Consider the following 12,507-nt stretch of genomic DNA (forward strand, 5'->3'; position numbering starts at 1 on the left):
AAATACCAGTGGGTGTGGCTAATTTTAAAGGTGAGGCTGCCCTAATTTCTAAACCCAGGCGCAGTCAACTTATTTCATTACAAAGTGCAAAAAAATAAGAATTGAATGTGTTATAGAATCAGTTTGTGTGGTTGATTTAAATATTCTCCTTTATATTGCATACAAATTGCATACAAATGCAACAGGCTTAGTCGTAAAAAATCTCTGCATGTCCCACATCTTGCATGTAATCTTGTCACTATTTTTTATACCAAAGCCTAATTTGTGCTGGAGCAGGGCATTAATAAATGTGGCCCCAAAATTTCATATAATATCAGGCAGGTTAAGAATTTTAACTGTGGAGAACTGGAAGAATTTTTCATATACAGTTTTGAACAGATCTTCATTGTTTCTATTAGGATAATATCTCTAGATTTCATAAATGTCTTATTAAAAGTTTAATGGCTAAATATAATATTCAATACAAATATTCATGTATCTCTAGGAATGAATTCCAGTAACTCAAGTGGTTCAGTATCTGCCCACACTCTCAATAGACTGTTTAGGGCTAACCATTAAATGTGAAATAGTAGCAAATTAGTAACATCTTTGCTAGAATGGTGGCATCCTTATATATATATGTATGTATGTATATATATATATATATATATATATATATATATATATATATATATATATATATATAGATATATATATAGATATATATATAGATAGATATAGATATATATAGATAGATATATATCAGTGCTTATTTCAAAAATCCACTGTGCCAAATTATATTTTCACAGCGTAGACTCCCTTTTGCTTTCATTGAAGATAACAATATGATACCAGAATTCAGTGGGTAAAGCAATATCTCCCTATGCATAAATTCATATTTCTCTAGTGTTATGTTTTGAAGGGGTGAACCTTTAGTCTCTGTTTTCTTACTCTGCACAATTCTGTCTTTACGTTCTCCTGAATTTTGTTCCATTATCCCCGCCAATTTCTTTTCGAGGTGCAGTGTAAGCCGAATGTGGCCTTTTCCTTCAACTGCTACGGCAGACTTGTAGATCCAATAACACTGAGTTTACTGAGCAAACATGCTGAAAAAACACTGTGGCGCTTCCCCATCTTCATATTCAATATTCCACATCACGCAGATTCACTGACCCCTCAGAACTGAAACGCTGTGAAATAGGAAACCCTAATGCCGGTATTATTTTCAGTAGCCTTTTATCTTGAAGAGTTGGATTTTTATATAAGCAAGCAGGGTGACACTAAGAGGGATTTTCAGTGCTAGTTTTTATTCAGGAAGGAGAAATAAAAATGAGGTATACAAAGAGGAAGAGAAACACCTGCTAAACAGGCTAGGTAATAAGGAGGGTGGGGTGGGGGGGGGGGTTCATAAGGAGGCTATTACAGAAAGTGACAAAAAGGGCTTGAGGTGAAAGAGCCAATGAGGAAGAGAGAGGGAAGAGTGTCATCACTGATAAGTGTGTGGATGATAAAATAACTTCATGCATGTTTAAGCAGAAAGGAAACACGAGTTAAAAGTTCATAGAATGAAGGACCCAGTGCCCCGCCAGCGCAATGACACCTGGTGCAAAAGCCGTTCATGGTCCTCAGACGATACATCCAACTGATTTAATCCTCTCACACCAAGTGTATCATATGTGATAAACTAGATTTGTTTGATTTTTTGAGACTTATAAATAATCAGTGTGATTTTTCCCCCCTCTCCATAAAGCCTAAATAAGTTGCAAGATAATTTTTTAAAGCAATAACTTGCAAAAAAACAAAAACAAAACAGTGCTGACTTTAGCAAATATGATACTACTTAAATCTCATATATGCAAATAATATTAAATTAACTAAATTCACAAGGTTCAATAAACACTCCATTTTCAACACGTAAATATTCGGGCAATCATTTCATGGTCCAGGTTTTAAAGAATTGACTGATTTTGGTTTTATGATTTGATGTAAAAGCACTGGCATATATTAGAGATGAACTGCAATAATTAAAGGTTTTCATCTGTCAGGTGAATTTTTTAATACTTTGCAATGCCCTTAGGTTTTTTCCTTAGATATTTTCATCAGCTTCGAGTGTTTAGCACTGATGTGCAAGCACTAATGAAGTAGTTTTAGTTGAAAAATAAAGCAAGAAGACTTTACCAATGATGGATATCTCCTCAAATAATGAACAGTAGCTGATTACTTACTGACAGCCGCTTACTGAGTCCTGAAAGTGGTCATTAGTTGCATCAAAGTAAAAGTTTGGAATCAGACACCTGGTTATACAGTTGAGTTGTATAGTGTGTAAAAGATAAATATGTTGTGCTCTGTGCTTATACTCGTCTGTCCTTCACTATCTCTCATTGTCATACACACACGCACGCAGACTCCTCTCGTCTCACCGGGAAAAATAGCCACTGTCAGTGCGAAAAATGGAGTGGAACAGATGGCATCAGAATGATTGAAACCACCTACAATGGTTCCCACAACTTCCCTGTCTCTCTCTCTCTCCCTCACTCGTCGACCGCTTTCTCCCTCTCTACCTGCCCGCTCCCGCGTTCTCGCCCAGCTACAACCAAGCCTTTTCAATGCCAGCCTCACAGCTCTTGCCAAAGAGGCTCAGGCTCAGTGGAAGCCCCACGGCACCACACAAAGTCAGCCAAGAGGAGAAAGAGAGGCGGGAGAACGGGAGAGAAGAAGAAGCGTGGAGGGGAGGAGGACGCAGGGGTTCGGCTGTTTTATTTCTCCACCTGTTTGAGATTTTTCCCCCCCCCTGTGTTATTTTCAGCCCCTCTATTTTTGGATCGCTGCACTGCTTGCAACAACTTGAAATCACGAAACAGCCGAAACGTTCGCTCTCACGCACGTGATCTTTTGCTCCTTAAGCAGCTGAAATAAGTTTCAGTAACAAGAGAGTCCCTCTTCCCCCCTGCCCCCACTTTTCCACTTTTCCTTTTTCTCACCCCGGCCGCCAGCCCCTCCCTCCGGCCCCACCTCACCTCATCACACCTCCCCAACAGCAGGCTGGTTTGCTGAGCGCCAGTCATGTAAATGAGATAGTTAGCAGATCAAAAGGCATGGAGAGGAATTTTTAATAGCAGAAGAGGTGTTGATTAGTGTCAGGGAAGGGGAGACGAGGCAAAGTGCAGGCAGCCTCTATTACACCCCAATGCTTCGAGGCATATGCTAAAGTGAGCGAGCGTCGACGCATCTGTGTACACTGATGCGAGGGGGGAGACAAAGCAAAGGAAATGTCTATGCGTGCTTATTTTCGCATGCATTTCCAGCATACCTGCAGACATTCGCCAGTGATGACGCTGCACGTGTGTGTGTGTGTGTCTTGGCATCAAAGTGTGTGTGTGTGCCTTCCCTCCGGGAGATGATTGTTAATGCATAATACATAGCTCCATATTTCCGACTATAACAGCAATAATGTTGGTGCGCTGAGTTTATGAAGAGGGGATCAGGTGTAGGAGAAAGTGATTACAGGGCATAAACACCGCTACTCATATTGCTTCATTGTGAGTAAGTAACTGGCACCAGAGAGTGCGCCAGAGACCGTGCTGATCAAACGCTTGACAAGAGCCTGACTTTTGGTAGTTATAGAGAAGTGACACGGATTAACGAGGAAGCGTCGGACAAGGAGGCCTAAACGCTCCAAATGTGCATTAAATCCCGACATATTAATGAGGATGATCTGGCTTGGCTATGCTTATTTGTATATATTCAGTTGGCATCAGCAGCTGAGGTTTATCGCTGTAATCGGTCAGTAATACACTGCATGTAATTGTGGAGTTAATTATACTTTAGCTTGACACTTAGCAATTAGTGTAGCATTTTTAATTAGCCCTCTAAGGGATTGTTTTAAAAAAAAATTATTTTATAAGCATCACGCTTACATAACATTTTGCCATTTGCCAGAGAAATGTGTGACTGCTGCCAGCAGTCTGTATCTCTGAATCTAAATTTGAATGGAACCTTTAGATAAGGCCTAGGAATAAATAAACAGCAGTTCAAAGCTGGCATATCACTGGCCTTCAATCTGTGTCCAGGGGCTCGCCCGCCTGCTTTTGCCCGTGTCAGAATTTTCATCTTCCCGTGCTCCCCAGCTGCACGACACCCTACCTCTTGCTCGCGCAGATGGCAGAGGGGTCGAAGCACTTTAATGAATTTTCAAAGGAGCTACGTCGGCAATATTAAAAGATACCCCCAAACTTAAACACGTCTGACACCCGAGGCACGACTACATGCAAACCGCCCTAACGTGCGAATGGATGCCAGCCCCCAAATATACAACGCGCAGACATTAATATTACTCGTCGTTGCGAGCCAATAACATCCACAAACACAAAGAGAGGAAAATACCACATCCTCCGCGCTGTGGCGGACGTTCTTAATTAACTCCATTAGAATGACAGGCACCCGCTGGAGGGTCAAAGGTCACTTTTAATGATGAGCTTACATATGGCAGCCACCATGTTGCCTTGCAAGAGAAACGAGCAACGCTTCTGCTGATCCATCTGTCCCGTGGTAATGACTGCACCTGGCCTCACACGGGCCAACGCACACAGGTAAACGGCACTCGCAGAAGTAGCTCAGCTCGCCGAGAGAAACACAATTAAAAAGCAATAAGCCCGCTCACATCTTGCAGCCACATTGTTTACTCATTATGTCTAATTATCTGTTTGAGTCAGAGATTTAAGGAACTCCTTCGTACAAGCTCCTCAGATTGTCGGCGTGAGCGTTTAGCGTGCAATGGGGCCGTAAATGACTGTGATCTTTAGACCTGAAGAATTTCAATTGGAAATGCAGTCAATTGTGAGGCGTGTCCTCGTGACCTGCGGTAATGGTGAAGTGTCAAACATCATTAAAGTCTCTCTCTTTGAGCTTCTCCAGCTCACACCATAGCCTAAAGTAACAGCAGCTCCAGACCCAGGTTTTTCTTAGCTGGCCTTGATCGCGCCGGTCGACATACGAGTGCCTGTAGGGTTTCCCCCCTCCCGTCTTCACAAGTGGCTGATATGAAGGGCCGAGCCGGCGCCGCACTGCTAGAGGCATCAAGGCTATTGCCGCTCCCTCGTTTTATTTCTTCCTTTCTTCCCTTTCCTCCCTCTACTTCTCCCCAGGCAAGAGAGTCTTTATCCCACCTCTGCGTAGCTGAACCCAGGGTCAGAACTCAGCATAGAGCCCACGGGTCTATGATCTCCCAACTTCTGATCACTCATCAAGGTCTGCCAGGCTGAATTCCAGAAAAAAGCCGCATTTGAAAAAGTCCCTTAAATCCCTTCAGTGTTTTGTTTTTTTGTTTTTTTCCCTTTCTTTCTTTTTTTTTTTAACACAAGAGGGTGGGCAAAGCCCCCAGGAAGATACATCAGACATGTGGCTTCATTTGAGTTAGCTCTGTTATGTCATTCATTTTTTTCTATTGTGCTTTTCTAGCATAGCAGGTAAAAACTGGGAATAAACATGAGTGATCTCTCTCTTCTCTCTTTTTACAATGTTTTTTGCAGTCTGTTGAAACTCTGTGACAAATGTGTCGAAAGTATAATTGTTTCAGGAAAAAAGAGGCATCTATTAGTAATTAGTCTACCTGTGATTGCTTAGTTTGACTCCCGCCTGACCCGGGGAGGCGAGGGGGGGTGGATGAGAGGATAGTAATAAAGATTTGGGATTGAGATATACCGAGCACGGCACTTCAAAAAAGAAGACAGCTGGAACAGAAACAGAACATCTGCTGCTGTGCTAACATAAGCATACCTCATTCCCGTACTGTTATGCCTGAGCAGCCTTTAAACCGGACAGCCCCCAGTCTGACAACTGCCTGATGAAGTTTGGAGTTTCTATAACTGCGCTCATCAAGCTGTCACTCACAAAGTACTTATTCACACCTCAACTCGGAAAGGGATTAAAAACAACTGAGCAATATTTTATTTTATTTTATTTTTTTAGTCGGAGAACAGCCTCGGCTCTGGAGCCGATCTGGCTTTTCGTCTGACTTGTGTAAACTTCTAGATACTTCCGCAGTCTGTGTGAGCCCAGGCCATCTGTAGCCTCTGTGGTGGCTTCTCTAATTGTTTGTTGCGACACACACGCACAAAAAAAAAAGAAGTAATGTTTATTTCAGCTCAGATGGAAGAGTGTGAGTGCTCTCTCTCTGCATCGCTGATAACGAGGCAGCAGCGTTCCCGTCTCCTGCCGTATCTTCTTTGCACCTTTTTTCCCTTTTTCTCTCTGCGTCGGAGCCTTTTTGCAGCTAGCTGGAGCATGGCCAACCAGAGCCATTTTGTCCCATTATGTGGTACTGTAAAAAAACAGCTGCTCTCATTCCACACTGGTGAATAGGTTAAATGGTGACACAAGAAGCAGGGCCTTTTTTGTCATGGTCTAAATTGACCGACAACAGGCGCTTGAGGTTTCACTGTTCCTTCTCGGCTGCCTTCCAGCTCCATTGCTTTTGATTTCCAATTAGTGGGCACTCACTCCTGTAGCCGATTTGAGGAGAGCGAGCTTTCCCTCGCTCTCTCTTGCTGTTACTCTCGCTTTCTGTGTGCATGTGTGTATTGCCTTGTGCCCCTGAGAAAAAGTGGAGCTGTTTATTTGAGGGGGGGGATGTCTGACTCGCTGATTAACTGCAATTAAACTGAAAAGGTGCCCTGTGGAACTAGACAACAGAGGAACAGGGGATAGGGCGGTGGGTAGTTTGATTTCCTGGTCAGTATCGGTCCCATTAGTAACATACTGTTTTAACAATAATGCCTTTTCTATGTACAAGGCACCCAATACCATTATACTGTACATAAGCTGCAAGAATACTGCAGCATGTTATTTGAGTATTTGAAACAGGAAACATAGATAATTACAGAGGAAATAATACTTACAATAAGAGGTACAGTAATAGATACATATCAAATCAAACTGTTGCTTTTCCTCCGCCTTACTTGACCCGAGAGACAAATTTTCCCATTCACCTTTATTCGCCCGTCTATGAGAGACTGAAAATTGGCAATAAAGGTTCGTGCAGAATTTCTAGTGGCTGCTAGAGGATAATTTAGCCACAAGTTATTTAGCAATTTGATCAGACCTTTAAAGATTTACTGTGGCGGTTGGTGTTAAGAGATAGAAGTCTTAATCTTTAAGGGTTTTAAGGCTTGATCTGCAGCGGGCAAATCTTTTCTAGATAGTCATTTGGCTGATAATGTTTGATTTATCATTGTTGGAATTAGTACTGCGAGAGATCCACGAATCATATTGAAACCACATCACTGTAATATTGAGCTAATGTATTTAAGAAGATGTGGTGGGGGATTTTATGTTGGGGAAAAAAATAAAAAGAAGAAAAATAAAAAACCAAAGCTCATCTGACTCCCCCCCTAAAACAGCAGTGTTCTCTGTGATGTGGTGCAGTATGAGACGAATGACAAAATTCAACACTGGCAGCGTGAAACAGAGTCTCTCTCGGGGAAACTGATGTCCTTGTCCAGGAGCTGCCAAATCTCAGAGGATGCACCATACTGTACCCTACACCAAAAATCCCACCAAGGGCAGATGATGCCTCTTTAAGTTTAATCCAAATTCTTGTATAAAGGGTAATCTTTGGCACCATTGTTTCTCTGCACAACAATTCATTATGAAATGAGACTGTGTTCACAGTGCAACTACTTTGACTATCCCGAATACCACTTTTTGAGCTTCGGAGACTTGAGTCAACAGCAGATATTTGAAGCTTCACCTAACGCAGGGGTGTAGTGACTTTGATAACCACAATGTTGTCTGAAAATTGTCTAAGTTGACTCCAAGCTAGAGCAATTTGTAGTGTTAGTTTTTGACTAGGTTTAGATCTTCTGAAAAACAAGACATATTCACACTAGAGTAAAAACAGGATGGCAACCTTCTTGTGACTAGAAAAAATGGGTTATTGCCCAGAGATAGCACTGAATTTTTTTCCTATTTGGCGACTGATTGCAATTAGCTGTGGCAGACACTTTTGATTGCAAGGCCTTTGCACAGATCGCCTGGTGAAAGGCAGTCTGTCTCCAAACACTCCAACATAGACTGACTGCAGTCCCTCTGAGGCAGTTTAGTGATTCAGTCTTAGTCAGTGTGCACTGATGAGCCCACATTGTCTGCAAGGCCTCTCTTTGAATTTCTGTTTAATGTGAATTTCAATGACATAGCTGTGTGCTCATTTATCACAGTAAATTGATATATTATCACAAACAGATTGCATGCAATTACCAATTTAATCCCATTCAATTGCAAACTGATTGCAGACTTTCTTTTTCTTATTGTAGTTTTATTGCCTTGACGCAACAAGCTCACTTTGAAAATGGCATCGGGCCGCGATGGGTTGCAGGATTAGTCCCTGATCTCGAAGTAACTATTTCAAAGATAACAAGATGACAATGTTTCACGATAATTTTGTTCTCATACCAACTGTTTTCCCGGGTGTGACCGTAGGATGAAAGACTACGAAAAGTTGCTAAATCTGGCAAGAAAGTTGTGAAGTTTGCAACAGCAAAGTGAGCTAAAGCTGCTGTGATTATCGCTGCTTTGAGTAAGAAGTTTCTCTGGTGAAAAGAGATGGTAAATATTTCTCTTTTGTGCATTTACCCACTAAAACAGTTTGACGTATGAAGGGAACAAAAGTGTGGGGATTACTGTTATGACGTGCACCCGAGTTGAGATGGTAAAAGATGATCACCCAAATTTTAAAACTCAAAACCAAAGACCTAAATAACAAACAGCCAGTTATTAAGATACAGCTCAAGCAAACACTCCACACACAGAATCAAAATCAGCTTTATTGGCCAGCTACAAGGAGCTGGACTCTTTTTGCTTTCTGTGTGCTTAAAAAAGATAACAAAGACATGTGTGGCATATGTACAGATTTGCATGTGCAATGCTACAAAGTGCAAAAATACCGGAATAAATATGGAGTCTATAACTGGCAACTACTGTATTTATACACCTATAGACTTGAGACAATGAAAGCTTAAATGTCAACAGGACTCTTCGTGAAATGCACTAACTTTCTGCTAATTCTTGAAGCTATTTTGGTACAAGTGATGTCATAGTGAGCTGCCACCACAACCACAAAGAAACAAAACAGAGAAAAAGAAACCAAAAGAAAAGAAGATTGAATTTAAAAGAAAACATAAAAGGGTTCACGGTGAGGCTGCCAGTTGCTCATCAAAGCAAAGCCATTTCTTCTTTATTGCAATGGCTAGTCAAGGCTTAACTTAAAAGGAGCCCGGGCCTTCACTAAAGACCCACGTTGGTGCTGTGACATGCTCACTATGCCACATCTCAGAGGCTTTTTGTAATTCCCCCAGTACTGACCACTCCAAACATACCCAAATCCCTCTTGTCAACAGAGAAAAGACAACACGGGGAACAGACTTCTCAGCTTCTTTCTTTTTATTTGACTTGTCAAAAGTTTCCATATCGTGTTTTGGGTTCTACACAGCATAACTAAGACCTTGGAAGCAGCTTATCTGCTTAAAACAGGAGGGTGAGAGAGGGTGAAAAAAGTGTCTTAGTCTTCCATCTATTTCCTGGTTCACAGAGTGGGTTTATTGAAGCCACCAGAGCTTCAGTTTCTCCCTCTAGATTCTCCCTCCACCATACCCACTAGTCTAATCCACTTAGGCCCACGCTACCTCCACTAGTTTTGATTGGCTGGGCATCCTAAATTTCCACCACAGGACTCAGAAGGAAAAAAATCAATAATCTTCACTGCACTGCAAAAAGTCTCTCTGTTAAAAACAGGAATGTGGAATAGCTGAGAGCGTAGGACTTGTCCTTCCTGACAAAGTACAGTCATCTAACTGTACGCGCTTCATTGTTCTCAAGCATTTGCACTTCATTGCAAAATGCACCGCATGTAAACATTTGCCACAACAACTGTATCTTTTACATTTTCGTTGTTGCCTATTACTGGCATGGCTTGGTCTCTCACTTTCTCCCAAAACTGATGCTAATGCCGTTGAAACCCCAGGTGCTTCTCCACGGCACTTCAAGTCCAACATCAGTCCCTGCTACCCCCCTTCCCCAGGGTCCAATTTTCCTGGCATGAAGCTTCAAGGTCCTCAGCTGAGCTCTCTGTTTAGCAACAACAGTAGCAGCGAGCACGGATGTGTGTCAGGCGGAATGTAATGAGCGTCCCAGAGATTGAACCCCAATCTTCCTCCGCCTTTTGCCTGAAAATAGATTTGTTCTCACGCACAAAACAGATATTGCAATCACATTCACTTGTTGTTGATCCTCGTGGGGATTTGCTGCATCCCTACCAAAAATGTAAATGAATGCAGGGAGTTTTGGGGGCTGAGGGGGCGGGGATAGAAATCATCGGTGATAAATCATATTACCCGCAAATTCTGCTTAGCAACAAAACAAGACTGCACTGTAAGCAACAGCAACTCCGAATTAGTCCTGAGTCTACTATTTCCCTCACACTATTCCCTGTTATTGTCAGCTCACTCCATTTCCGTGTTTTATTGCACATTTACAAGAAAGCAAAACTGTGCTTTAGAAGAGTACATTTGTACAGGGACCACTTTTAAAAAAAAAAAAAAAAGCACGGTGTAATGGAAATCCAGTACATATTTCTCAGCATGGTGGAATATTAGTACAGGAAAGCAGAGGGGAGGGTTGGGGACCAGGCCTATCTCAATACCCCTTTCTGTAACTCATGGGAATGTCAGGTAGCAGTGACTAGTGAAGATGTGGCTAAATGGTGGCCTTTTTTTGGCGTGCTGCCTGGGGTCTTTGTGGCGTGCACAAGACTGCCATTTTATTACGCCTTCGGAACCTTGGATGTCCGCTGTCGGACTAACAAGCTCGGGGAAGTGTAGTAAAAGGTCCAGGACATAGGGTGAGAGATATCTGAGGGCTACTTAATTACCTCAGAGACATATGGAGAGAGAGCGAGGAACACTCTGGGTGTGGGTTTGTGTGAGCACATTTGTTTGTTCTGTGGTTGTGTTACACTAGTGGGGGAACGAAAGAAGAAGGGGAAAAAAAGGCGATGACTCGCAGGTAATGGATTGGGTTTCTGCTTACATAATTTCTGCCTCCACCTTTAAAATTTTGAAACACTGACAAATATTAATGCAAGTTGTGCAAACTCGGGATCCTCGGGGGAGACTATCTCAGACGTTTCATGTCCCTCGATTAATAAATGATGTCCCCCTCTCTTGACACAGCCTATTCTTAACCCCCTGACTCTGTACAATGCTGGGAGACGATCATTTTTCAGGGTAGCCGGAGAAAGCCTCAGCCTGCGTTGAAGTTTAGCTTGCTGTACATTGTAATTTGCTGACGTTTCTTCTTCTTTTTTCTCGCTTTCTCTCCTCCTCACCCCCCTCCCCCACTTTTCCCAAATGATTTGCTTACAGATGTGACCAACCATTCCGCACTAGGTAAGACTTGTTTCATTTTTCATAGCACTATTCCCAAGAGTGAGAGCGCTGTTTGAATTGTCACGTGTCTATGGAAGTGATGCAAATGCATGAATATAGAAAAAGGGTTAGGTGACGGGTGGGGTGGGGCTCGGGAAGAGCCAACGCAACACCGAGATGCTGATGTTTGCCCAGTAAGGTACGCAATGCCCTGCAATCCCCACCCATCCCATTTTCCCATATGTGTGCATGAGAATACACAATGGTGGCTTTCTCTGGCAAGTGGATTGTGTGCTCTGTGCCTTCAATTTGAGTTTTATTCAAATGAGAATCAAATGTCCCAGATTGTTCAAAGAATACGCCAGCAGTGTTGACTTAAACAAGCATTGAACGGATGGTGTTTGTTTCCACTCTGTGGTGAGTGTGTGGAAATCTCACATGTGCTAAGCTGTGAACCCCTTTGCTGTTTCGGCAAGTCCACGTGTCAACATGAAACCGCTGGTAGCGTGGATAGTGGCCATGTAGTGAGAGAAACCTGGATTTCTTGTTCCCGGAATTAACTTTCCTCTGAAAGTTCATCCATGCTTCAACTTTTCTTTTTTTTTTAAGGTGGTCTGCCATGTACTGAAGAGCTGAAAAGGACAAAAGTTTTTATACTTGGTAAAAAGACTTGGAGCAGTTTTACACTCTTAGCCATAAAAAAAGACGCCATAACTCCTGCTTCCAACCCACTGAACACTCCTTCTCTGTAGTCAAACTGCATTGCACTCTGGCGTTCTCAGATCTGCTGCAGCATTAATTAGAAATCCCACACAGATGCACAAAGAAAGAATAATTCAATTCCGACTCAATACCACATTTGTTTTTTAACCTAGAAAGACAGCTGATGAGGGGCTCACTTTATAATTCCGTTTATCCTGCGCAGGTCATACTTAGTGCAGTTGTGCTCATGTGGGTCTGATGGATGCTGCTTTTTTCCTGCATATGTCAGAACTGCATTAATTACTTTTCCTCACAGTGGTGGAAACTGCTTCAAAGATTATCTAATAAAGCCATGCATTGTAACTGCAGAAAAAACGAGGCTGAATGTGGATGTCAGGGTTATAGGGGG

General features: G+C 42.3%; 1 protein-coding gene across 14 annotated transcripts in view; it reads left to right on the forward strand.

The window, feature by feature from the left end:
• LOC146675136 (receptor-type tyrosine-protein phosphatase delta-like) overlaps window positions 1-12,507 on the forward strand; it is a 419,238-nt gene that overhangs the window by 104,097 nt on the left and 302,634 nt on the right. For all 14 annotated transcript variants that reach the window (XM_085400208.1, XM_085400214.1, XM_085400212.1 and 11 more), the window contains one exon: window positions 11,394-11,417. The gene's annotated coding sequence lies outside the window, so the exon portion shown is untranslated. The remainder of the gene's footprint in view (window positions 1-11,393; window positions 11,418-12,507) is intronic.

This window comes from Rhamphochromis longiceps, linkage group LG3, assembly GCF_057381845.1.
Source record: "Rhamphochromis longiceps isolate RC_006_pf linkage group LG3, R_longiceps_female_GT1.1, whole genome shotgun sequence".
NCBI classification, from domain to species: domain Eukaryota; kingdom Metazoa; phylum Chordata; class Actinopteri; order Cichliformes; family Cichlidae; genus Rhamphochromis; species Rhamphochromis longiceps.